At 38.5% G+C, this 27,047-nt stretch overlaps 1 protein-coding gene across 20 annotated transcripts in view; it reads left to right on the forward strand.

The window, feature by feature from the left end:
• LOC127381903 (poly(rC)-binding protein 3-like) overlaps window positions 1–27,047 on the forward strand; it is a 504,833-nt gene that overhangs the window by 170,396 nt on the left and 307,390 nt on the right. For 12 of the 20 annotated variants that reach the window (XM_051612868.1, XM_051612869.1, XM_051612866.1 and 9 more), the window contains one exon: window positions 17,540–17,596. The exons of 3 other annotated variants lie outside the window; for them this stretch is intronic. The gene's annotated coding sequence lies outside the window, so the exon portion shown is untranslated. Of the gene's footprint in view, window positions 1–9,654; window positions 9,671–10,761; window positions 10,835–17,539; window positions 17,597–27,047 lie in introns of those variants that run through there. 5 more of the 20 variants (XM_051612851.1, XM_051612849.1, XM_051612859.1 and 2 more) reach the window with 3 other exon arrangements.

Raw genomic sequence — 27,047 nt, forward strand, 5'->3', positions numbered from 1 at the left:
ATAAACTCCTGTCTCTTGTCCAGCAGTTGTATGTAGGCACCAAATCATTTTAAAAGTACCTACATCATTTTAAATCCATTTATGACTTTTCCGTGTGCTCTGGAGGAGGCTGTCCAAAACAAATTTGTCCCTGATGGTCTTGCAGTCAGCTTTGTTGGGAAATAGGAATAGGATGCTTGGTCTGCTTGAGGACTGAGAAACTACATATACTTTCTACAGGTATTTGCCTGCACAGCCCATGCATACCTTACTGCTCAGGTGCAAGGGAAGAGAAGGTCTTGGTGAAAAGTTGCTTGTACAAAGATATTCCAGCTGTCTCTGCACAATCCAGCTCTAGCTTCCTGTATCAGCTAGGGCAGACTGGGGCTGTAGCCTGGTGACAGCAGCATTGCTCCCTGTGAGGTAGTTGGTGTTTGCTGGCAGGGCTCTGCTGCACACACTGGGCTCTGCTGTGGTGGCTGCGAGGCTGCCGGTACCTGTGTTGGCACAGGTATGCCCACAGGGTGCTTCAGTCAGACTTTTGGAGTATAGTCAAACTGCTTAAACATTTGTGAAGGTGCGTGTGCCACTGCATTTGTGTGTGAGCAATTTGCTGCAGATGTATTACAGCTGGACTAATAATGAAAGTTACCAGCATTTCACGATACAGTCAAACTTTTCTGAATTTGTCTCAGAATTTGTCTCACCCTCTCTGTTCAGAGGTTTACTAGTGATGATTAGGAATATTTATGGCTTCTTGATTCTCCATTGTTGCACATGGGAGTGATATCTTCAGGATTAAAGCATTAAGTTGTATTGAACGTTGCTGTTTGCAAGAACGTTAATCTGCAACTCAGTTGTGCTATGATGATTCACGCTTTGTAGTCTAGCTGTTGCTGCTTAGCTGACTTCAAAGTGATACACTAATACCATGTCTTTAAATACTAATATGATAATCTAGGAAGTGCACAGCTAAAATCCTTGATTCTTACCATTTCCTGTTTTCTTACCTCAGAAAAACGATATTTCACAACACATCCAGGAACAACTTAAGCCCAGTGTTTTATAGGGATTGATTTTGTGTTGTTTGCTCAAACATCCCAGTTTTCTCCTTGTGGGTGTTTGGGGCTTTTAAACTAGATTACAAGTATATTTTTTCAATTTATTTTGTTCAGCCAAAAGAAAACCTGTGACAAAAAGATGTGGCTTTTGTGGGAAAGGTACTTAGTGCCATGTATGCATTGAAAGAGCCTTGAAACATTTTGGCTTCCACAATACAGATGTAGTAACAAAACTTGAAACTACAAAAATAATTGCCTCCCTGTTTTTGTCTGCCTGAAGTATTTGTGTTTCCACACTGAGAGCAAAAATATATGAAACTGAAGAGTAGCATAATATAAAGAATATAGTATAGTATTTTTCCTTCAGAAAAATTGACCTGTTTACATTTTTGCATGTCCTTGGATATTTTGGAAGTTCATCAAAGAATTTATTATCTCCTTGAGGGAATTAAATAGAGGTAGTTATGACTACATTTTGGTATTATTTTTCTCAGACAGCTGGGTTTTCAATTAATTCCTCCCTCACTCCCCAAAACATGCTCCTTTAGGATATTTTAGGAAAAAAAAGTAAATCAGATGGCCAAAGGTATAACCCTCTTTTTCTTTTTCTTTTTTTTTTTCTTTTATTTTTTTCCTCAAGACACAAATTTAAATGCTTGTTTCCCAATGCTATTGCTATGTCCCCTGTGAACTGCAGCCTGAATCTTTCTCTTGGCTTCTATATTCCTCTACAGACTCTGCTCTGTAAGTGGGCTTGCCCCCCCCAGACTATTATTGTAGCAAGGCACCCTCACATTTTGCTCCTATGCTGGTTTTGACTGCAATAGAGTTTATTTTCTGTATAGTAGCTGGTATGGGGCTATGTTTGGGATTTGTGCTGGAAAGAGTGTGGGTAATAGAAGGATGTTTTTGTTATGGCTGAGCAGTGCTTACACAGAGTCAAGGCCTTTTCTGATTTCACAGGTGTCTGTGCTGTGTCCAGTCCTGTTCAATATATTCATCAATGACCTGGATGAAGGGATAGAGTGTAGCCTCAGCCAGTTTGCTGATGACAAAGCTGGGAGGAGTAGCTGACACAACAGAAGTCTGTGCTTCCATCCAGCATGACCTGGACAGGCTGGAGAGTTGGGCAGAGACAAACCTTATGAAATTCAGCAAGAATGATTATAGGGTACTGCTCTTAGGGAGCAATAACTGCATGTATCAGTACAGGTTAGCTGCTGTTGGAAAGCAGCTCTGGGAAAAAAAAAAACTGGGAGTTCTGGTGGACAGCAGGATGACCATGAGCCAGTAATTTGCCCTTATGGCCAAGAAGGTCAGTGACCTCCTGGCATGCATCAACGACAGTGTGAGTGTCCAGAGGATGGGGACAGTTTTTTTCAGTGATGCCCAGTGACAGGACGAGGTAGCAGGAACAAACTCGAATGTAGGGAGTTCCATCTAAACATGAGGAGGAACTTTGCTTCAAGGGTGGCAGAGAACTGGAACGGGCTGCTCAGACCATGCTCCACCTCTGGAGACATTCAAAACCCACCTGGACACCATCCTCTGCAACCTGCTCTAGATGAACCTGCTCTGGCAGGGGGTGTTGGACTAGATGATCTCTAGAGGTTCCTTCAGACTTCTAACATTGTGTGATTCTATGATTCTCACCCCACCAGCAAAGAGGCTGGTGCAAATAAGGTAGTTGGAACTTGACCTTCTCAGAACAATTATTTGAATTCATGTGAGATCAGGGAAATCTTTGTGTGTGGGTTTTCTTTTGGAAATACAAAATACTTAACCAGAAACCTCAGAAAAAATAAGAAAATTTCAGATTATCTGAAAAACATGGGAAAAACAATAATAAATTTTCTCCAAGACCAGTGAAGTTACTTAATTGAAAGACAATATTTATTGACTTGAGGTGGAACTATTCAGACTCACAATGGTTATTTTTTAAATATCTAACTCAGAATGCCCACAACAGACAGATCAACCTGTTTCAGATTTTATTATGTATGTTTCACACAGTGTTAATTCTGATGACTCATGTTCCAATTAACATCTTTATTTTTTTGTTTCATGAATAATCTATTACTCCAGAGCTCTGTTTGGCAAGATAGAGAACATGAGCGGTGGCTTTTTGAGTGATCCTTGCAGACTCAGACCTGTCCCATAAGTATCAGCCATGTTATTTGGTTTACCTTCAGCTATGGATGCCTGTGAAATTTTAATGGAAATCTACGAGAAAATGTTGACTAGGACAGGAACTGCATTTCTTCAACATCTCCCATCTCCATGATTTATTTATATTTAGACCTTTGTGTTTGGGCTGAGAGAGGCTGGCTTGAGGTTTATGGAATGTAACTTGACAAAAAAAGAAAAAGCACAACCTAGTAACCTTAAGTCCACTATTGTGGGGTTAAATAAAATCTTGAAATCCCCTAGCACTACTGCCAGAAAGCAGTTCAACTGTTTGGTGTTCCAAACTCAGGTGTTACCATAGTGACCTAATTTCTCTGCAGTGATAGTGATTTATGACCTTAGTAGTGACTAGTGTGGGATTTATTCACTGGCAAAAACACATAAATGTGAAGTGCGCATAGCTTTTGGAAAATGCTAATTCAAATCAAGCACTCTTAACTTTGGAAAGCCTCCCTAATCCCCATTTTGTAGCTGTTTAAACTTGCACCAAAAAGACTGGTATTTGTTGTCATTGAGACTGTTATAACTGAGGTCTGGGCCTACCATTTTCATAAGGATTAAGGATCAAAATTCACCTAACTACCACAAATATATCTCTGATGCCTGGAAATTATTTGGGAAACTTTTTGCTCTAGGAGGTATTTTGTTTGCTTTATAACGTGCTGGTGGATGTCTGTAGTTCTTCTGAGAGACAATTCATAGAGCTGTAGTCCTCAGGCTTGAAAAGCCTCCTGATTTTGTTTATGATACTGATGCAAGTAGAGGCTGAAGATAGACAGGACAGAAGAAGAGACAGAACTCACTTTAAATGAAATTAACGATTTTGATGGCATCATAGAGTCTAACAGTAATCATTGTTACTAATCACTTCATATATCAAATTAGGAAAACGGTAAGTAAGAGCCTTCTGGATATGAAGAATTTGGTTTTGTAAACCTGGTTTAGGTTACTCTGTCACTCATGTTTAAAAAATAAAAATAAACCTCTAGTATCTATTTAAGAATTAAAGATCTGCCTGTGCTTTTTGAACACTTGTGTAACGGTTAGGGCAACGTACAGGTTACAGCACCTTCATTTTTAGTCCCAGATACAAGGGCTTATATCAACAGTGCCAGATTTTCATAATCTTTATTTTGTACTTCCTAGAATGCATTTCCCTTGCAAAAGACAGTAAGAAATTTCTGACTTCACCTAGGTCTTTTTTCCACATCTTTTATTTTGTTGAAAGTTCTTAATTTAAGAATTATTTTCTTGAATCAGGAGGTGTGGGAGTGGCAAGAATATTCCATCAGGAAACATCCCGATATATAAAATTTATGAGATATATGAAACCTTTTTTGTTTTAAAATTTGTGTGTTAATCTAAATGTGATTGCATTGTATGCTTCAAAATATAATTAAATAAGCAGTTATATGAAATATACCAAAATAGCCTGGTTTTTAGGACATTCAGAATCCCCTTAAGCCAAGCCATTAAAAAAAAAATCTAACCACACTTGTATTAGAATTTCTAAGCATAGAACTTACACTTACCATGACATTATCTTGAGTCACAATTTCCCATGCAGAAGTTCACTTCAAGATTCAGAAATCCTATCCTGTTTTGTAATAAACTAATGGAGTCTATGACCTCATCAGACAATTGCACTTCCTGTTTTCCTTCAGTAAATGTTCATAAGGAAAATACCTATGAGTATGTCTTACAAACCGAATAAGAAGCTTACTTTCCCCTTCTTCCCACTTTCCTTCCAAAAATATAGGACTGGGATCTGAAATAGCTGTGTGGGTGCAGTTGCAGTTTGAGAATGGGAAAACGCTCTCCAGTTTCAGTTCCAGTGATTTTTGTGATGGTCTCCCACAGTTAACACCCAAGATAAGTGTACATCTCTGTTCTGGCTAATCTGTTAATTACATGGGACCAGGCTCCCTCAAGCTGACAATGTTTTGGTGCAGGGTAGGAGGCAGTGCTGTTCACTGGCACTGTTATCCATAGAGGGTAACAGGTAGCCAGCTCTGTTTCAAGCCCCTTCCCGTTTGGCAGATCATGTTCAAGTAAGTGTGTGTGGATATGGACAGTTTGCTTCCAGGGCCAGTTCTGGGTTGGAATCAATGTAGTCCCTGTCATGCAGTGTGAAGCCTGACAAAATAAATCTGCCTGGGATCCAAGCTGGCTCCGTGCACATCCATGGCAGGTGTACCTGTGCTGTACTTGTTTTCAGAAGTCAGTATAGGCATAATAAGGTGGCTTTGGATAGAGATAGCACTGATCCTGAGCAGCCCATGTTCACCCTAGCTGCTTGATTGGACCCTGCTTTTTTCCTCAAGACCTACTTCAGTCCATAGGCACCATGCTTCCTAGGTGTGTTGTTTCTCGAGGTTTTTAGCATTTGTGCAATGAGTTGTGCTGAGGATACATGGGACATCTTAGTTCCCATGCAAAACCAGGCTGGATCCCTTGTCAGTTATTAGCTCAGATGCAGCATAGTAAAAGCAAAAGAAAAAAAGGTGTCCTATTTAATAGAAGGGAGTATGGGAGTCCTGCTAACAAGTCTAACCAGAACCCGTAAGACTTCAGGCTGGAAAACATTGGTATAAGGCAGCAGCATTAAAAAATGAATCAGTATTATTAACAAGAAAAAAAAAAGCATCAAGTGAATGGTTTTAGGAGGCTGGTGAAGGATAAATATGAGAATTTAAGAACTTCTGGAAAATAACAGGCAGTTGAGGCAAATGCTGCTTTTTCAGATTATCTCATGTTTTTGGAGTTGGAAACTTCTGTGGTGACAGCCCAGAGCAGTATTGATAGGCCCAGAAGGGAAACTCTGCCTGTCTTAACTGCGACAAAATCTCTGAAAGCAGACACAGGAATAATATCAGCACTTTCAGAAAGGAGAACAACACTCTAGAGTGCTGAAAATGTTTCAGAGAAGCTTCCCAGTGGGGATTTATGAGGAGTTTAAAGAGGTCATATGAATTCACAGAGGGGAACTGGGTTGTCCTTTCTCCATAGAGAACTCCCTGTGGGAAGCTGATCCACAAGTAAGCTGACAAATTACTTTAGGAGGCAAATAATTAAAGTGAAGGGAGAGAGCAGCATCTAGTGACAGGGCTCAGTTTCCACAGGAAGCAAGAACTTCTGAAGACCCTTGTAGGGAGAGGCTCCAGATACATGGCTGTTGGCATTTTGGGCTCTTTTATAGCTGCCAGATAACCCAAGATCTGATGCCATAGGTGAAGCTTGGAATTAGTCTTAAAATGGCCTATAAACAATCATTGACATGTGAAGTAATTGTCCTGACTTGGGGCACGAGCAGAGAGCTGATAAAGCATGGCCAGAGAATGGCATGTGTCAGTGCTTTGGAGGCAGGAGAGAGACTTTTTTGGGTAACAGGTAACGGAAGTAAAACATATCATTGTGGAAAATGTGGATCCTGGAATGTTGACAAGCTTGGATGTTGTTTACAGGTGAATCCTATGTGAAAAGCCAACTGTTCCTGATATCAGTACCGCACCCAGGAATTCAGGATTTGAAATCAGTTATTCATTGCTCATATGAAATGGAAAATTCTGTTCAGTTTTACATTCTGTAATGTTTAAACCCATCTTTGCCTGACAAACACATTCAATATGTGTGTGACTGATGGTCAAAATTTGTATTTTTGTCTTATGTTAGGTAAGATATGGTGAATGACTACCTAATACCCTACAGTCTTAAAAATTATGCTGATAACATTTTTACTGGGTAGTGAAAACACTTTTTCAAGGAAGAAAGGGTTGTGGGGAAAAATGAGGGAAGGAAGGGCATTTTCAGGAGGTGCAAACATTATTTTTACTTACATCTGTGTTCTTTATAAAAGGACCTGGACACTTGTCTTTTAAATTCCTAATGTGCACTTGTAGTCTTTGACCAAGAGATATATTTTGGTTGCTTGCAGTAATGTATTACCTGCCACCTGTCAGCAAGGACCTGAACCTCAGCACAGAACAAAATCTAATGCTGCAGGAGTGACTTTTCTTCTGCCTTTACCTTTTTCTGTATGAATTTTGAGTTCTTCTAACAGAACATGCTAAAGCATTTCTTGAAATAGATCTCAATTTTTTGTTTGTTTGCTTTTTTATATTCTCTTATGAAATCAAATACATAGTGGCATCTACAGGCTCTTGACAGAATCAAATTAAGGCATACTGTACTTGATGGACCTCTAAACAAGGAGTTCTACCTTAACCGCTGTTTCAACCAATGACTGTCCATTAAATATTGGGGGAAGAATGCATTTGTCCTTCACTTGTGCTATGTTGTCTTAAGGCACAGGGATGGAAAAATGTGTTTGAAATCTTTTTGTATAAAAATGAATAGATTAAAACAACTTATTGTGCAAAGTTTTGATGCAAGACTGTTCAAGGAAAGGATAAGTGAAAACTTCAGATCCGTATGCATATTTTTTTGCTTAAATGGAGAAAGATATTAAATGGAGAGCTGTTGAAGCATTAATATTTTATCCTCTTACAATACTTCAACTTTGTGAAGGAAGTTAATGTATGTAAATTTTAGTAACAGTTGAGTGCTTTTTCAAAGATTCTTTGAGCTGAAAGTCAAAGTAACAGCTGTTTCTCAGCAATACTATTGCTGGATGTGCAGCCATACATAACTGTTAAGCCTTTCAGCCATGCATTTGTTTCACCATATTCTGGAAAAAGTAGTAAATGATGCAAGACTTTCATTGCTCAGATTTCATATAAGATTTTGCAGATTCAGGTCGTTTAAATTGTGTACAGTTTGGCATACCTAACATGTACATTTGCCTGGACTTTTGCAAATGGTAAATGAAGATTATTTTTTATTCTGCAATAACTGGGAAAGCCAACCAGAAATTGTTGCACCTGTTAGCAGTGCCTGTGAAAGCAACAGTTCATCCATGTATGTGTAGTAAGCTAAAATCACTTTGAAGTGTTTGGTATGTGTAGTACATTCAGAGTAGCAAGTTTTCTGTTTCTCAACAAAAATTCTGGTTTCAAATGCCTATCTTTTTCTCTGCTCCTTTCTTATCTACTGTCAATTCATACCTCTGAGTGGCAGAAACTGATTTTTATCAATGCTTAGGACAAGAAGACTCATTTTTACCTCTTAAATTTGACATACGTGTGAGTCTGCTTTTTCTTTTTACCTTCTATATTTTTTTCCCCATTTGGATTGAGACATACATTATTGTTTACTCATTCTTGCTTACACAAACTTTTTTCTTTGAAAGCCGTGACTACTTCAGTTAATCATACCACTCTTCCAGAGAGGGGTAAAAGAAAAAGAAGACGGAAGCATTTATCTTCTGAATTAGTTCTTCTATAGCAGACAATTTCTTGTATTATGTGGATATTCACAGATTCAGTAATTTTTATAGGAGAAGTCCAATTATAGCCATCAGGAAAACAACCCTTAAAGCACATGGACGAAACACAAACCACCACAACAGAGCAGTTCTGGCTGTTCAGAAGTATGAAGCAGAACCAAGTGCAGGTAGATCAACTTAAAACCCTTTCAGTGGTGATGTGGTAAATGCGTGAATAAATCTGACACAAATCTTAAGGTATAGGCTGCTTTGATTTTTTAAAATATTTATTTTTTCCTCAACTGGTAACAAATTTTTACCTGGTCAGTTCTGCCTCCCCTGTAAGTTTCAAATGTGCCTCTTCCCTACCTTTCCATTGTCAAACAAAAAGTGCTTCCTCCCTCTATTGCTATTACCTAATTTTCTGCTTGACAAAAAAGCCAGGCGAGAACAGTTCAGATGCTTGTTTATTTAAAATGCTGAAACACACCTGGGTGTCATCACTTCATGTGTCAGGCAGCTGCTTATGAAACTTGGGGTCCTATGGGACTGCTCCCATCTAACATAAGGATTAGGAAAACACTTGAAACCTTGGCATTTATTTGAAAAAGCCAAAACACGTAGCCCTTATTTCTGGCTGAGGAAAGCTTGTAGATGTGGAAGATCAAATCCCAGACATTTGGAAACAAGAAGGCAAATGAAAGAAATCTGAAATTTAGAAACATCCTCTTTAACATCTTTAGCAATTTGAGGTATATATACCTTTACAGCTTAGCAGAAAGCCTTCTTCTAGGAGCAGTATTATTCCTACTGCTGTAATGAGCATCAGTGTTTAAGACAAAGCACACAGACGCTCACCTTGGAAGAGGCTGAGCACCTGGGGAGGACAGCACGAGAAACTCTGCCAGTAATTTTAGCTAGGAGAGTACAGCAGTCAGAAATTGGGTCAGTACCTCTGAGTTGGTTTGAGAATTTGGAAGGTGTGGGAGGTCTTGGTGCTGGGAATGAAAATGGAGACATGTTTTGGGCTGACAGCATGTTGCTTTTCCTTCTGGCTTCACAGTCAGCCCCAGGCTTCTTTGAAGTGACCGAGAGGACCCCTGGTTGCGTGATACTCAGTGTGGGTTACATCTTCATTGCACCTTTCCCCTCCTGCCCTTGGGTTTTACATTTAATTGGCTTCCCCTTGGATTTTGCCTTGATTTAGGAAATAATTTTCTAAGTGCCTCCAAGTTCAGGAGTCTTGAAGGTATGAAATGCTGATAAGTGAAGAGGACAGGCTAGATGGTGAAGCCTAACATCTGAAGCCCCTTTTTAAGGGCTCAACCGCTAGCCACCTAATGACACTGAAATAATAGTTTTACATGGTCAGATTTCACCTTATTGATTTGGAGTAAGGTAAGGCTGCAGGCTTTAAAAGTCAGCATGGGCTGACTCAAAGCCAGTGCTTTACAGACAGCCAAGAGCAAAAGGGATACAGCAGTGGGTGTAGCAGACAGTTGTGTGCTGCCCTCCACTGATGGGGAGACCATTGGGAGCCCTTTTGACAAGAGGTCACAGTACCAGGTCTTCACTGATTAAAGGGTGAAGTCTTATGGGTGTGAGGACTTGTGGACTAGTGAGAAAAGAATAAAATTCTGTTTGGAGAATGTGCTTGAAGGGAAGGGAGTGGGGAGATGGAGGGCTTTATGTCACTTTTATAAACAAGGATTTTTATTACTTTGAAAGGTGTGCCAAACAAATAATGTCAAAATAATGAACTGCTGTTTCTATTAAGTCAAAAAGAGGGGTTTTTATGACTTTGGAGTTTAAATTTCTGTGGAAAGAATTCTTAAAAGTATAGGCTGAGTAAAAGTGTATTGAATTGCTGGTAAAAAGTTGAATTTGTTTCCAAATTATGAGAGAGAAGAAATGTTGTTCTTTGGAGGCAGAGGAAGAAGAGGAGTTTGTGTAGGTGTGTAACAGCATAATGGCACATTTGCTAGTAAGATTCTTGCTAATTTTAGTGTTATTACAACAAATGCTGCAATAGCCTTATAGGAGTTTAGAACCAGCCAATGTTAGCTGCTTTGCCCTCATGGGGATTTTGGTAGGCGTTGTATTCAGAAGTATCTCACAGCAGTAAACACCCTGTGAAACAGAATTTGCAAACACCATGCATGATTTCAAACTAATTCTATTATTTTTTTTCTCCCTCGTTTCCTTGTATAGGCAGTACCTTTCTTTCCCCTTTCGTCTTGGCGAGCTGATCACTTCCATTCTTTTCTTATTTCTGCTGAGCCTGGTAAGCTGGTTTGATGCATTCAGCAGTCAAAAGTGCAGTTTTGTGTGCATTTGTGTTGGCTGAGTAAGCAAAATGAAAGAGGCTGACTGAAAGAGAAAAGGTGATTTATGCGGATGCTATAATACTGCACAGTAATAAAACAAGGATTGTTGGACACACATTATATCGTACAATTATGTAATTATAAACAAGATAATTGGAGGCAGTTGAGCTTGAATGCAGCAGGCTGTTATTTAGCAATCATCTCTTTCAAGGCTCATTAAACGCAGATTTATACACAAAATGAAAGCTTTGCTCTATGAAGGCTAAACATGTAGTGGCATTTATCCCCCAAAATGTAATACATAGATCCAAAGCTGTCAACATCTATAATGGATTTAGTCCATGGTTGTATATAAAGTTGTTGAGTGAGTATGACAATATCAAGCCCTTTGCATTTATTTAAGGTATTATTTCTGGGACTTTTTTTGTATGTCCATTTTTTAAGAGCTTGCATATGCAGCTTTGATCTTGGATTTTGAAATACAACAAGCAGGGGTGCTGCAGAAGGCTAAAATGTTTTGAAAGGTAAAAAAGATATTTAAAAAATCATCAATATTTTAGACCTATGTTAACCCTTTAAAATTTAATTATTTTGAAATAATTAATGACTTTATGGGGGAGAAAATTAAGAAGCTGAAATATTTTGTTGCTGCTACTCCAAGCCACTTAGGTTTTTTATGTGTTTGGTTTGGGTTTTTTTACATATTTAACTTTATTACATGAAGTAAAATATGTTTTTGATTAAAAAACATATAGGGAGAAGAACCTTATGAGCTAAGAGATAAAAAACCACAAGAATCCCTGAGGTGTGGAGATCTATAACACATGTAGTGGTACAGTCTGATTCAAACTTTTAATAGTTGACAAAAGTTTGGAATGCAGATAGATATTTAAATGTGTATAAATATAAAGTTAGATGCTTACATATTTTTATTAGGCTTTCTTGAGTATCTAGAACTCCCACAGAGAGTTGTGAAACCACAATATAAATAACTGAGAAACATTCTTGAAGGAGAGCCTGCAGGGCCTCATAACTGATTATGGCTCTGAGAGAGCATAACTGGACACTACAGAGTATCTGACCCTAACCTGCTAGAGACACTTCTGTGCTTGTTTGCAATCCACATGTGAATTTTTAACTACTCCTTTTTAATGTACTTTCTGACGTCCTTGGCTCCAGTCTCATTTCATAATTCTCTGCAGTGTGTTTGATTTTCATTCCTTCTTTAAGTGATTCACTGGAGCCTGAGAGATGCGAGGCTCCGGAGTTTCGCCGTGCCTCGGATTACGCAAATGGTCTGGTGTGATACAGCCACTGTGTCACTGCTTGCAATCTATGGTACCTGCCCTGAGCCGTTTTTGGCTGTCAGCCTTTTCAGAAGTTACTGCATATCACATCACTGTGTTTCACTTGGCTGCATCAGAAATGTGTCTGCATAATAATGTATGATACTGTAAAATGTTAGCTAATAGAGTATAAGTTACTGTATTTAAATGTTTTGAATATATGAGAAGTATTGTGGTGTCGATGCCTTTAGCAATTGTACCTTAGTTTTAGCCTTTGGTAACTTCCATGCAGAGCTGTATTTCAGAGCTATTTTCCTTCCCCTACTTCTGCCTTTTTTGCTTATTTATTCAAATGTGTTAACTCGAGATGATTTTCAGAGTCATGTTAGTGAATTAACAAGGTCCAGCTTCTTGTAACACCATTCTAAAACTACGTTCTTTTCTAAATTTAGAGAAAACTCATTCTCTAATACAAGCCATGAAATTCAAATGTTGCTTCATAAGGCTCATTTTGTTTGTTTGGTTGTTTTTTTTAATTAAAAAAAAAAAGGAAAAAAGAAAAAACTGTGAGTATTCTTTTAATAATATAGGGACAGATGCTCTACCAGACTGCACTGGCTCCTTTGTAATATGGTCTTGAAACATTACTGCAATAGTTTGGTAGAGGGGCTTTTTTTGTTGTTCGGTTCTGTCCTGTATGCAAATGTAAGGCCCTACACAACAAACAAAACAGTGGGGTTCTCATGCTTATTAAGTTAAAGAATTTCAGGTTTAAATACTCAGTCGTGAGCTCTTGTTATCTGGTAAGTTGAGGAAGTGACTCAAGAAATTATATTACTTGTGTGATTTCATTTCTTTGTGGGTATACATTTATATTTTGAAACTGCCAACTCATTTGTGTTCTGCAGAATGAATAGAAACTGCTTAGACAATCTAACTAGCTAATCTCTTAGGTCTGGGTAATTGGTTTGGTTCCTGGGTTTGTTTGGGTTTTGGTTTTTTTCTTTTTCAGGAGACCATAGATAATGAACCTTAGCAGGAAACATCCTTGGAAAAGCTTGTATTGCTCATGTTCGTTCTGTATCTTCCGAGTGCTTAAACAACGCATAACTCAGATCCCAAACCTGTCAACTTTTCAATTCTATTAAACTCCATTTTAAAATAAGAAATGTTAATCAACATTGCTTTCTCCGTGCCTGTCTGAAGTCCCCTCCTTTCAAATAAATTGCCAGTAATCTCCTGGTGTGCTGGGTAAAAGAAGTAATCATTAGCTAGTGCTTGATGGCATTTCATGGCTAGGGAACAGGAAAGTGAAAATTTATCTCAGTTGATCACTGCAGTAGTGCATACTGGCTTGTATAACATGCAAAAAATTAAAGTTAGGCCCCAAATCAAGAAGTCTTCTTTCCAAATGTGTTGTGGGTTATTTGTTTTGGCTTTGAATTACTGTCTCCTGATACACCACTGCTACAACACAGAAATTGTTGTATCACAGAGTTTTATCACCCTATGGGCTGGCATAAAAGGGAAGCGGTGTCACAGGATTTCTCTTAAAATTCATGTTAGCAACATCTCCCCAAGGAACCTGGTCCCTTAGAATCATAGAATGGCAGGTGGAAGGGACCTCAAGGCTCACCTGATCAAGCCTTTCTAAGTAATACTGTAGTTTATATGAGATAGCTCAGCACTCTGTCAAGCTGAGACTTAAAATTGTCCAATGTGGGGGAATCTACTGCTTCCCCTGGGGGACTATTCCAGTGTTTGACTGTTCTTATGGTGAAAAATGTACCTCTTGTGACCAGTCAGAATCTCACCAGGAGCAACTTCTGCCCATTACCCTTGTCTTTTCCATGTGACTCCTTGTAAATAGTGGATATCCATCTTCTTTGTAGCCACCCTTTAAGTGCTGAAACATGATAATAAGGTCTCCCTGAAAGCCTTCTCCTCTCAAGGCTGACCAAACACAGTTTTCTCAGCCTCTCCTCATATGGCAGGTCCTCCAGTCCTCTGATCATCCTTGTGGCCCTTCTCTGGACCCTCTCCAACCTGCCTGCATCTTTTTTGCAGAGCAGGGACCAAAACTGAATGCAATACTCCAGATGTGGTCTGACAAGCGCCAAGTAGAGCGGGACGATGACTTCTTTATCTCTGCTGGTGATGCCCTTGTTGATGCAGCCCAGCATCCTGTTGGCTTTCTTTGCTGCTGCAACACACTGTTCACTCATGTAGAAGCCACAGACAGGGGGTTTTCCACCACAGGGTCTCTGGCTTGCATGACTTTTGGGGTCTGTCTGTCCTTTTCATGAGGGGGAGCAGTTTACCCTCCTAGAAATCTAGTTTTGTTCTGCTTAGCCCATCATGACTGGCTTATTGGGAAGCTCTGAACAGGGGGCAGAGAGGTGGCTGAACATGCTGGTGTCTTCAAAGGCAATGTCATATCTGAACTGTTGCTGTTTCCCATACTTGAAAAAGGAAATTAATGTCTTGTCTGAGACATTGGGGAGTAATAACTTACAGTTGAGGGTCTTTAAATATTTACTTGAGGAAGTGTAAAACAACACATATACTCTAAACACTTAAGAGAAAAGTGGACTAACACTGCATGCTGACTAGTTCATATTACTCTCTGAGCAAATTTCTCTTTTTGGAAGCTTTAACTCTTCTAATAAATTGGTTGCTGGTTTGTGTGACTTGAACATTTTCTTAATTTTATTTGTATCAGCTTTCATATAGTACATTTTTTTTCAGGTCCAGTCCAAAGATAAAATGTTCCCTATTGTAAAAAGCTGTGGTGCAGACAAACAGCACAGAGCAGATCTCATAGTATTAACTCGAGGGCCTTTTCCCTCGTTAGATTGCATAACTGCGTGCTGTGCATTGGAAGGTGGTGGTCTTTTGAAAGAAAGAAGCAAAAAGAAGATAGAGTCATGAACTCCATCTCGATCCGAAAAGGAAATGTTCTTTCAGCTCTGCATATGAGGAAACATGAAACTTAACAATAGAAGAAGAAAAATGTTGTGTACTAAACTTAGTGTGTGAATTTTCAAGGTAATTTTTTATCTAGATGGATGTATGTATATATGACTGGATAGGTTGCTAATGTTTCCATTATACTGAGATTGCTTCATAACCCTTTCTCTAACAAAAAATGCAAATGAATAAAAAAGCACTATGGAATAAAAAAAAAGCGTATCAAAAATATTTTCCCTTCAGTGTTCAGAAAATAGATTGTATAGATGTTATAGATGTGCCAGTGCTTATCCTGATATTCACTTTTTTAAAAGTTTCATGCTCCTCATCGGAAGAGGCTGTGAAAGCCCTTCTCAGTTACAGCTGTTCCTAGGGCAGAGCCTATACAGATGCCTGGGACACCCACTGAAGTCCACAGGACCTTCAGGGAAAAGCAGACACCCTTCTGAGAACAGCAGGGCACTCAAGGAGCCAGTTTCATTTTGTACTCCTAATAAGACAGACAAAGGTTTCTCTGCTTCCAGGAACCTAATGCAAATACTGCTTCAAAACTATTCAAGCCACAGAACTACGGAAATGTAAAAAAAGTGAACTATACCTCACAAAGGTGAGGGTGGGAGTAGATCAGCTTCGTTTATTTGAGAGCAATGGATGCATTTAAGCTGAGCTACAGAACATTGGCTGACTGGCTTCAAGCTCATCTGTTTTAAGGAGTGCTCCCTAGGAAAACCTGTAATAGCTAACAAGTGATGCAAATCAGCAGGAAGAGCTAACCATTGTAACTCTCATCTCGTATTTTGGTGCAAGTGTGTGACAAGGCAATTTGCTTACAGGAAATACCAGATACTTGACGGTCTTTAACTTGTCAAATAGAACTCTCCTGCTCCAATCTTTTATTCAGTTCTGCATCTCTTTCCTCTGTATACCATGTAAGCATGCTGTGTCAACATTATTCCTGAGGAAATTTCCTGATGCGTTATAAAACCAGGCTGTTGTTTTTTCCCTTATGGCATGTCACACAGTGTTAGCTTTTACTTTCTGATTTGCACTTCCTTATGTGTCAACACACTTGCCACAAAGTGAACAAACAAAACCAGGGAAATAATCCCCTCTCAACTCTCCCAAATAACTGGATCTTTTCCCTCCTTTGCATCCTAAAATATTGATGCCTATAATCCCTGCCCAAGGCAAGAAAAGAGGGCTTGCAGGATATCTTTTGCCATTCATACACTGCTATAGCTCTCTATCAAGTTAATAGAAGTTTTGCCACTCAATTGAGTGGAAATCGGATTGAGCCTTTGCTTACTGACCTCATTCTGATGCAGTGGAGCTCCCTGCAACCTGTACAACCAAGGGAAACATAGGAAGGCCAACGTTAATATAGGTTGCATTAAAAAAAAATCAATGTCAGATGTCATAAGTTAAATGTTCCTGACTTGTGTATCTTTTCCTAGCTTACCCTGAAGCCCCATCTCTCGCACTGCTTAAATGGATTCAATGGAACAATTTAAGTCAGTAATGGTGGATTCATGTTTTATGCTTCGCTTAGGAGGCAATTTATATAGAACACTACAATTCTGTATGCCAAAATATGTAGATTGTGTATTGTATAATCTCAAACTCAGTGTCAGATAATAAAGCATGTTGTTGCACTCATGCTAGTGGAGCTGGAACTTGACCTGTTCTCTTTTCAAGAACAGTATTAGCACTAGCAGTATGTTTTACATACATTAATGAGGATTGGATACCTCTAATTTCTGCTTAGTTTCCAGTGAATGCAGGCTGCAGAATCTTGTTTGCCTTGCTTTATAGCTCAAGAGATTTCAGCAAAAAAGTTCTAACTCTTAGGTTGTGTGAAAATAAGAAAAATAAATACTTGTTCCAGAGAGCTGCTTTGGTAAAAAATAAATTAATGAAATGATGCTGTTGGCAGAAAACAGCCCCCTCATCTCCCTCACAGTCCTTATTATTTCTTTGACTTTGCTCTGAGAAGGAAATATTATGTAGAGAGGAGCAAAGATGAAAAGTAGAAGAAAAGAAGAGCACATTTTGCTTTCTAGTCTTTGCAGATTTGTTCAAAGGGCACTGTAAGAATTTGTGTGTAAGAATTTTTTTACAATAGGTGACATTCAGGGTTTTTATAAATCCTTCTGAGATATGTAGAATCAGGTGCTAAAGTGAAGACTGTATAAAGATTAAAACGAGCTCTGGTAATTATTAGGAAATCTAAATGATCAGTAATATTTGAATCATAATGGAAAGTGAAAATGAAGTTGTGAGATGCTAAGCTCTGTGATGACAAAGTGCTTTTTGTTCTTCCCCACAAAAATCTGTTGGTTTTTTTCTCTTGTTCTAAAGAGTGCAAGACTTCATCATGGTGAAAATGCATTGTTTCATATTCAACAGGTCAAGTTTTCTTCAGGCTGAGGTGGGTTTGTGGCTCATGGACCTCTACTGAGGTAGGTAAGTTGATTTTGACACATCTTATTACTTTGCGGCAACATGACAAATACTGATCTTTATTAAGCTAGAGTAAGTGCAAACTACAGATGTACTCTCTTATTTTGCATTTACACTGGTGGAAGTGAAATTAAAATTTACCTCCTTTCCCTCTTCCTCAAATGACACTTCAAAACCAAGGTTTAAGTTATTATTAATAAGCTTTTTATTCAGAAACAATATAAATATAATATAATAGTGAATAAAAATTAATTTCAACATACCTTATTCTTGAAATAAGATGTTAAGATATTTTAATATGAAAAGGTATTTGTGCTCAGGGGGAGTAATAAAATCTGGCATAATTAATGCATAGTCTACTGTAATAAATAATTGGGTATAATAGTCAGTGATGCCAAATGACTTTGTGGCATTCTCTCTTTTCAACTTTTTTTTCATTATGAGCTCTGTTGTAAAGAAGGTATTCAAACATGTTGCTAGTACATAAAAGAGAAATTAAAGGTAGAGTTTTATATGGTGGTGTTCAGTGATTTTTATTTTTCATGCAGTTGTTTAATACTTAGGACATAGAGGTCTTATAATCATGGAACAGTGGCTTGATCAAGCAGGAGTTTTGCTTACCCTGGAGCATGTAAAGCTGCTTCAGTGCCAGGGTGTGGAGAGAAAGGTGAAAGGAGAAAAAGGCTTTGATCTGAGCTTGTATGAGGGTCTAGAAACCCTTCATCACCACTACATCCTCTGTGGAAATGACAACTGAGGGGGTTGTGGCAGTCGGAAGCAATTGCAGGTGTCCTGCTCTTCTTGTGTCACTCAAGTGGATGGACTGTGGAGATGTATATTGAATTGGATGGAGTTGATTTGACAAATGAAGTCGCACTGAAACTTACAGTAGAAATTTCTAAATATGAGCCCTTCCCTCCCAAAAAAACCCACTATCACCACAAAACAAAACCTACCAAAAACTGAAGCTACAACTAACTATTAATTTGTCATCTCTGAAATCCAGTTTAGGAGACTTCTTAATGATGTCATTTTTCAAGCCGTGGGGTAACTTTTTCTGAACTAATCTGGACAAGATATATATTCCTGGTACGATATTGAGTCTTGTTTACAGTACATGTTGTTGTCTACATTCCATTTTTTATGGCTAGGATTTAAAAATGAAGGTAGGAAAAAGTGTCAGTGCTTTCTCTACTAGTATGAACATGATAAATTAACAGAACTTTGTTGATTCTTCAGAGTGTTCTTTTTATGAAGCTGTGTAGGGAAGAGTTTAACTTCACCTAGTCTGTTTTACTTTCATCACTTCTTTGCAAGGTATCAAATATGTTTGGGTTTTTTTAAGTTGCATTTTTCATTTGTTTTGGTGTAGACTATCAAAGGCAAACTGGTAGCATGAATCCAACACTGTGGTGATGAAGTGAAAGTAAATTTAATAGTAGGGAACATAAAACATACCATATTTTTAGCACCAGAACAGTTTGCCATCTGACCTATATTTTACACATGGATTAAGTAGCTTCTAAAATGTCAGTATGTTCTGATGTATAGTTCAGAAACTCATCCTTTCCTAGATAAAATGTGCCTTAGTTTAATTTTTGTAATATTTTACAATAAATTATACAGGCAGGTTTTTGTGTGATCTGAGCATGAACTCCTTAAATGTGGGAGTGGATGAGAGAAATGGGTGTTGCATCCGTATGTTGTGTGTTATTGGTGACACTGGATCAAATGGATATATTTTTCTGTTGCTGTGTTGTCTTTTATTATGGATTGAATAAATCACTTCTGTTTTATTGTGGAAAGCAGCAAAAAAAATGGTGATGCTTAAATACATGGATGTGTGAACTCATGTTTTCAGAAGAGGTTTTCTCTGTGTGTGTGCACGTGTGTGCATATCTTCTCTGCATTATGTAAGATCTAGGCATTTTATAGATAGGTGTTTCTTTAAAAGATGATACATTTATAGGGTAATTTTTTCCCTTACTGTGTCAGGAGCAACAGTCCTGTGTTTTAGAAGGTTTGATCCTGAGGAAATGATGTACTAATTGTGCCACAGGCTAAAACTGGAAATATGAGAGTGACAGAATAGCAGTCTGTGACACATGCACAATGCCATCAAGCTATGGAACACACTTAAAATTTTTTAAAGTAACATTCTGATTGTCCTAAAAAACCCTCAGGAAAATAGATGTCATCCAGTGCATTTGATGTGACATAGCTCATTAAGTGGGAAGAGAGATGGAGAGCTTTTTATTATTGCAAGAGGAATAGCACTTTGCTGAAAAAGGAAGACAGCTGGTTCAGGGAAGGAAGTTCCAGCAAGTTGGAAATGTGGAGCTGAGAGGGACATGAATAGCCCCCAAATGAGAGCTCAGTGGCAGTGGTGATACTGGAGGAACTACAGTGAAAAGCTGGTGGGGATGGGAAAGTGAAGAAAAACAATTAAAAACATCCTTCATTATCCCTGGTGTGGTGCACTGTGTTTCTGTGGTTCCTAGTGCTTTGTTACCTGTTGTGATGGTAGCTCCTCCTCTTGATTTTTTTCTACTTTAATTATTAGTTGCATGACTTGAACAGAGCTACAGGACAAAAGGGCTGAAATCAGAGACACAGAGGCCAGATTCAGGCGAGTCCTCTAAGGGTAGCAGAAGAGAATCTGATGTGCTGGAGGAAATAACAAAAAGTTACATATTTACTAGGGAATATTACTGATAACTCATGTGTTTTGATAACTGAATATTACTGATAACTCATTTGTTTGCTTTCTGAGCAGTACCTGGTTCTCTGGAGCAACATATAGAGGTAGCTGACCATCAGCTAGGAGGGAGTCCTTGTTATTCTTCCTATTTTGGGGCATTAAACATGTAATTTGGAGCAATGCTAGGTCTGGATTTTAATAAAAAGTGGAGTAGTCTGTGTCTTCTACAATGGTGGCATCTATTGCTCTTTAATCTCTCTTAACGTTGTCTAGGAGGACACGTTTGGCTGAGCCTTTGTTCTGATATGCTTGTACACGTTCCTGCATTCAGATCTACTCACATATGCTCTTTTGTTAATTCATGGTATGGAAAAAAATGTCACAAATTATGATGTTTGGTCATAACTTAAGAAATCAGCATGTGTGAACAGATGTATTGTTTGTTGTCTGTGCTTGCATTGACATTTCCCTTTGGCAGTTGAACAAGGAGAGAGAGCAACTGCAAGAGGATCTGTGTTTGAAAGTGTGTAGTCTCACAGCGTGGCGAAGTTTGGCATGTAACAGGAGACTCTTTTCCCGGGGTTCTTGTGGATAAGACTTTCTTTCAGCTGTGGTTCTCTTTTATGCCAGCTCTCTCTTGCAAACCTCAGAGGAAGGGATGGGGAAACTGAAGGTTCAAGTCCTTCTGAGTTTGTAGCATTTATTTTGTGAGACAGTCAAGATCAAGTTCATTTTGCTAAGCTGCTCACCCGTAATGGGTCTGTCACAGCAGCCTGACAACGTATTTGTATCCATTTCGGACAGCCTTTGCTTTTCAGCCCTCTCCCTGTGAAAGTTCCCAGCAGACCACTCAGATTTAATGTTGTCAAACATTAACCCCTCCTTTCTCCCTCAGAATACATCTATCCTTTTCATATCCTTTTCATAGACTTAATAGGCAGTTGTCTGTTCCAGCCATGCCTTACCTTTGAATTGGTGTCAAGCAGCTGAGAGCACCTCTTCATTTGACCCCTTTTTCTCTTGTGAAGCTGCCATAAAGATAGCACAGCCAAATGGCAGAGGGTATTTTGTGTCAAAAACTCTATTCTGTTTGGCTTTTTTCAGGAATTAAAAATCTGTTTGGGTTTCTGATTTATTGTTAATCTACAAGCAGTTGTTGGTTTGTTCCTGACTTGAAGATGGGGGGGGGGGGGGGGCGGGGGCGGGGCAGAGGAGGGGGTGGGAAGAAAAATAGCAGGTGGGAAGGCAGCCTTCCTGCCCACTGTGTCTGGGAAAAGAAGTTAGGTTTCAGAGACTGAGTTTGCTAATAAACCAGGAAATAAATGACTGCTTTTTCATGCCCAACCACTAATACTGATTGGGTGTCTTTTATTCTGGTGCAGACTTAGTTGAATCTGAAATATAATTTCAGTCTTAGTGGAGCAGGAGGATGTTCTGCCCTTTCTCCTCTTTTTTTTCCTCTTGTTTCTCTTCCCTCAACGTGAGATTTTTTTCCAGTTCAAATCACAGAATAAGCTTGCAGAAAGGCATCCATTTCTAAATAGTTGAGCTACAGGATTTACCCAGGTCTGGGGAACCAAGTGAATATAAAGCCACTGACTGTCTTCTCTACTAATTCATGTCCTGGGTCTCTCCTTTTAGGATTTCTTTTCCTTCCCTCCCCTCTCCTCCTTCCTGACCTCTTCAGTGCTGCTTTCTCTTTAACAAAAGTTATATAATGCTGCCTCTCCCTCGGGACATAACCTATAGAGTGCAACATTAATTTAAAGCATCTACTCCATGTAGTAGATGCACTCAGAAGAGCAGTGGCTTCCCTGGACAGTTCCAGCACCCGTAGTGGTGTCCTGTTTCCAGGCTGGGACTGCACCATTTGTGGATCTTAGGTTTAAGAGCATGCATTAGTATTTTCCTCGTTCATCCTATGCAGCCCCATCTTTACTAACATAGCACCTGAACTGCTCTTTTTGTGTTCGTTGAGGCAGATAGAAATAGTAGTACTGGTCAGAGGGTAATGTTTTAAGGGGTAGTTCTTCAAAAATTCAATTAATTCTGCCATCAAAGTGTGGCAGTTTAAAGCTAACTATGAAGAGAGTGAAGCTCACTTAATTCTCAACAAAGGGGATTTAGCAAAGCTTTACTCTGGAGACTTTCTCAATGGGGAAATGTACTGCAAGAAATAAAAAGTATTGTACCTGGTGCTTCTCTGTGCCATGTTTGTTTGTACTGTTCTCTCCCAGAGCTGTCCATTCTGTGGCTTTCTGATTCACACAATATCAATATACCTGCTGTTGATCTTTCTTTCCCTCCGCTTGCAAATGCATGTGGGAGAGAGGGAGTGCACTTGACAAATCCACTGCTCTTCTGAGACCTTTCCAAGGTGTGTGTTAAATGTAAAAGCTGAAATGAAATATCATGGGCTGCACTGACCTCGTCATCTGTTTTTCAGATAGCATATCCATCCCATAAATTCTCTTAGAGATAAATTAAAAATGCCTGTAGAAAAAATATAGCCTGGATGTAATAATTAAGGTGTTAAGCAGCAGCTCATTACTCATGTATCAGGATTTTGTATGGTAACTTTGTAATGGTTTTATTACTGCTTGAAGAGAGACTTGACTGAACACTGTCTCTGGTTGCTGAAGAGCAGGGCTGAGTGATGGGAAACAAACCTTTTAGAAGGGACCAACCAGCAGCAGAGAAGTTTCCTCTGAAGCAAATCACTTTTAGGAAGTGCTTCCTTCTTGCTAGGAAGTGTCATTTACGTATTTTGGCTGAAGGCTGAATTAAATCAGAAGGGGCAAAAGCCTCCTGTGGTTGCAAAGTATGGATGGAAACAGTACTGCTGCTGGATCAGTGTCATTTAAAATCCGTTTATAGTTATGCCTAGATGACAAAATTGGCAACCCTGTGGTTAAGCAGTCATGTGTCAGAGGCTGCAGTTTGCTGACCATTGAAACTGCAAATTATCAGGAGATCCCAACCTTGCAGACAAGCAAGTGTGCAAAAATTCCAATTCCATTTTTTAAATGGAAGCTGGAGACAAAATCAGGGCAATTATTTAGTGTTGCAGTAAATTCAGGTATTCAGCAAGCAACTTCTATAACAAGCTTACAGTTCTCTTAATAGACAAAATAGTCAGCCTGGTCTTTTTTGGTTTTGTTTTGGTTTTTTTTTCCCTTTCTAAACTGCTTCTCATAAAATTATGTAATTTGAGAGAAGAAGTACTGCTCAGGGAATGAAAAGTCTTAGCAGCTTTTGCCAAATTAAATAACTGTGTCTAAAAGGACTCTGCCTAGATGGCTTCCAGAAGGCTGTGGAGCACGCTGGCTCTGCATATGCTGCGCAGGGGAAAAGTAGAGCCTGGAGCCTGGGCAGTGTGTTGGTTTCCTGAGTAGCCAGTGGCTGGAGAGATTTCAGATGCTTGGTTGTCTTCAGAATGAAACCTTTCTGCGTGGGATTGAGAAATACTACTTTAACCCTGGGTGTGAGATAGTGGCAATGTTACCTGCCTCTCAGCTGTGATTGCACTATCACCAGTCAGCCCTGTGTCACAGCCACTGAATTATAAACAACACGGGGCAGATAAAACCTCTGCCACTGTGCTTCACGTTGTCGCTGGCACAATGGGGCCCTGCTGCTACCTGGCTTTGCTTGGAGCTTTCCATCTGGGGGAATTCTAACAGCTAGGAAATTTGTAAAATGCACAGACAAGATGTTCAGATAAAAAAGGGTACTGGATCAGTGTGAAACTGAAAAAGCTTTTGAGAGATGTTCTGGTTAAACATCTGCTACTTTTCTGAGCTGTTTCATCCCCAATGATTATTTACTTTATTATTTAAAAATATGCATTACTTTCTTTCTGCAGAGAATAAGCATCATTGCGAAGTCAAAATCAGATCTTGTTCAAGACATTTTTTCACCTGCCGCTTTTCACATTGAAGTCATTGTTTTAGTTCTTTAGTTATGTAATATGAAAAAAAAACAACAAACCAAACAAAAACAAAACAACAAAAAGAAACACTTGAACATTTGTGTTTTACAAAATATCCTCTTTCAGTTTTTATTTTCCTGAAGTAGCTTATGTTGTTCCTCATTTTATGAGTGGAGTCTTGAACAACCTAGAAGCCTTTGTTTTGTGAAGATGTTTTCTTTTGTATGAAAAGAAGAGTTTCTGAGGTAGAAAATTGTTTAACTGATTCCAGTGTTTTTGAATCTTGAAATATTTCGGATTGTTGTCATTAATGAGTTGCTTCTTTTAAAAAATATTAATTGTACTTACAAAACAAGAACTCACTTTTTCATCGTTGGGTTTATCTTTTGTAAAACACTTTTTTTAAAAAAAAAGGACAAGAACAATGCAAGTCATCAGGAGTTTACAGATTATCATTTTTTGAACTTAGTGTAGTTTTTTTCTTCACTGATATCACATTGCAGAACTGTGAATCAGCAGTTAGAAATATTTTCAGTATTTTCCTTGTAATACGTCTAATTTTGACAACTATCTTTCCCATATATGCCTCTCCAGATGACTGAGCATTTAAATAAGAGCTAGGTCCTTTTATAACACCCCCCAAGTCCCCCCATTGACTAGCTTGGGTGGGACCTAAGCAGCAGTTTTGAAGAATGTTCTTTTTCCAGTGACTGGCAATTCGGCAGTGCAGGGAAATCCAGGAGGCTGAATGCACTGATAACTTAGTTTTCCAGAAGAAAAAAAATGGGTGTAAAGCTCAATAAAATGGGGGGGTTAGCAATAGTTATGTGATCTCCTTAATAATGTCTCTGACTTTCTGACTTCACTGGGCAAGGACAGTGCTGGATGCACAAGTCAGGGTTAATTACTTGTAGCATTCACCTAAGATTAATACAGTTGGGGAAGGAAAGGAGCTGTGTAACTTTTTAATTCATTTTTTTCTTTTTTTCTTTTTTTTTTTTTCTTCCTTAATGAAATTAATTAAATTAATCCAAGTCTCACTTCTAGGGCTGAAAGCCATCAGTACCAACAAACATACACGTCTTTTGTTCTCACTTGGATATCTGCAGGAGATTGCTTGCAAAATCCCCACAGTTGGGAATGATCAGTGGCAGGGAAAAAAACAGTTGCCTACCTGAAGAAGGAATGTATTGCAGCCTATCTGTAGTTAAATGTACACTGTTTTTAGCAAGAACATTTCTCTTAGCTTGACTTGTTTCCCACATGTACTTCAAAGGCTGGAGATAACGCAGTTTGTGGTATGTTACTTTTCCATTGAATATTTTGAAATATCTATAGGATTGTTCCAAGAAAGGAGAAAGTGACATTTAAAAGTATCCACTATTTCAGTGTATTTAAAATATTTTTAAAGTCTGTATTTTGCAGTCAGTGTGGCTTTGTTTACTCCAAAATGGTTAACAGAGTCTGATTCTAAGTATTTTGGTTTGAAAGTATGGAAAGATTTAATACCCTCTTTTCTTTGCCTTCCAAAAATCTCCATTGCTTTTAATTAGCTCTAGTCTCTTTACTAACTAGAATGAAATTGCCCAGCTGTGTAGCAGCTGTGGGGCAGCAGTAGATATTGGAGGCTGGAAGCTCTGAGACCCTCTTTCCAACAAAAGCATTCATAAGCCAATATCATGTTGAGAGCGTTAAATATTTGTCAGTGAAGTGCTTAGATATGTTTGCAGATCTGAACCGTAACCACATGTCTTTATGTGGCCAAAATATGCTGGTTTCTGGCTTTTAAACTTAATCGTAGTAAGACGATGGCAATTGCCACTCCAGGGTTTACCAAGAATACCAGGAAGTGCTTTAGTTTGCATGTTTAACTTCTTAGTTTCTTTCTACCATCTAGGACTTCATTTGGAAATGTGAGCTGGAAAAATGGGTAGGGAGTAATGTAGCTTCAAAGTTTAACGCCTGAATTAGGACTGAACTATAACATTTTGTGGGGTTTTGTGTGTAGTTGATTTGTGCCCTTAAAACCGTCACGCACAGTTTTTTATTATTTGTACACAGAAACAGAGTGGTGTGTAGTACTAAAATCAAGTAACTTCTAACAACCACATTCTCTCAGGTGTGCAACCGCATCATGACAGAAATGAGACAAATGCCATGTTTCAGGATACCTTGCAGGAAAAGAGCATCAAAGAGCCAATTCTTTAATATCCTTATTAATCCAGAAAGCAAATAATTTGTACATTCATTTTTAAAGTACGTGTGTATACTTGATCCTACAGCAAAAGCAAGGTACAATATTCTGTTGATTTAATATAACTTAATGAGCATTACAAATAATAACATTATTTTTACTTGCTTTCTGCATATTTACTTATGCAGGATTAAATATTTACTTTAAATAAAAATAAATTATTTGGAATTTTTTTTTTTTTTACTTAGTTACAAAAGCACTGCAGTCCTAACAAAATCTGTTTTCTTACTATACAGTTTGATCAGCAGAAATCGGATGCTATCCATGCCAAAACCAAAGGATTCTCTCATATATTTACTACCACAAGGTTTAATTCACTAGTTCTTTGTTGCCTTCGAGCCTTAATTCTTTTTTTCACTGGTGAAAAATTTCAACAAATTATTAAAATAAGTACTTTCAATATGGATGACACAGAAGTGGCCAATTTGCCTGATGAAACCAAATTATTAAGGGCAATGAGAATTAACTCATGTTGCAAAAGTTTATAGGAAAACTTTATGGAGTGATTTTTCAGTAAAATAGCAGATGAAACTTCCTATTCAAATAATATAACAATTCATCGTTGGAA

This window comes from Apus apus, chromosome 2 (assembly GCF_020740795.1).
Source record: "Apus apus isolate bApuApu2 chromosome 2, bApuApu2.pri.cur, whole genome shotgun sequence".
Classification (NCBI taxonomy): domain Eukaryota; kingdom Metazoa; phylum Chordata; class Aves; order Apodiformes; family Apodidae; genus Apus; species Apus apus.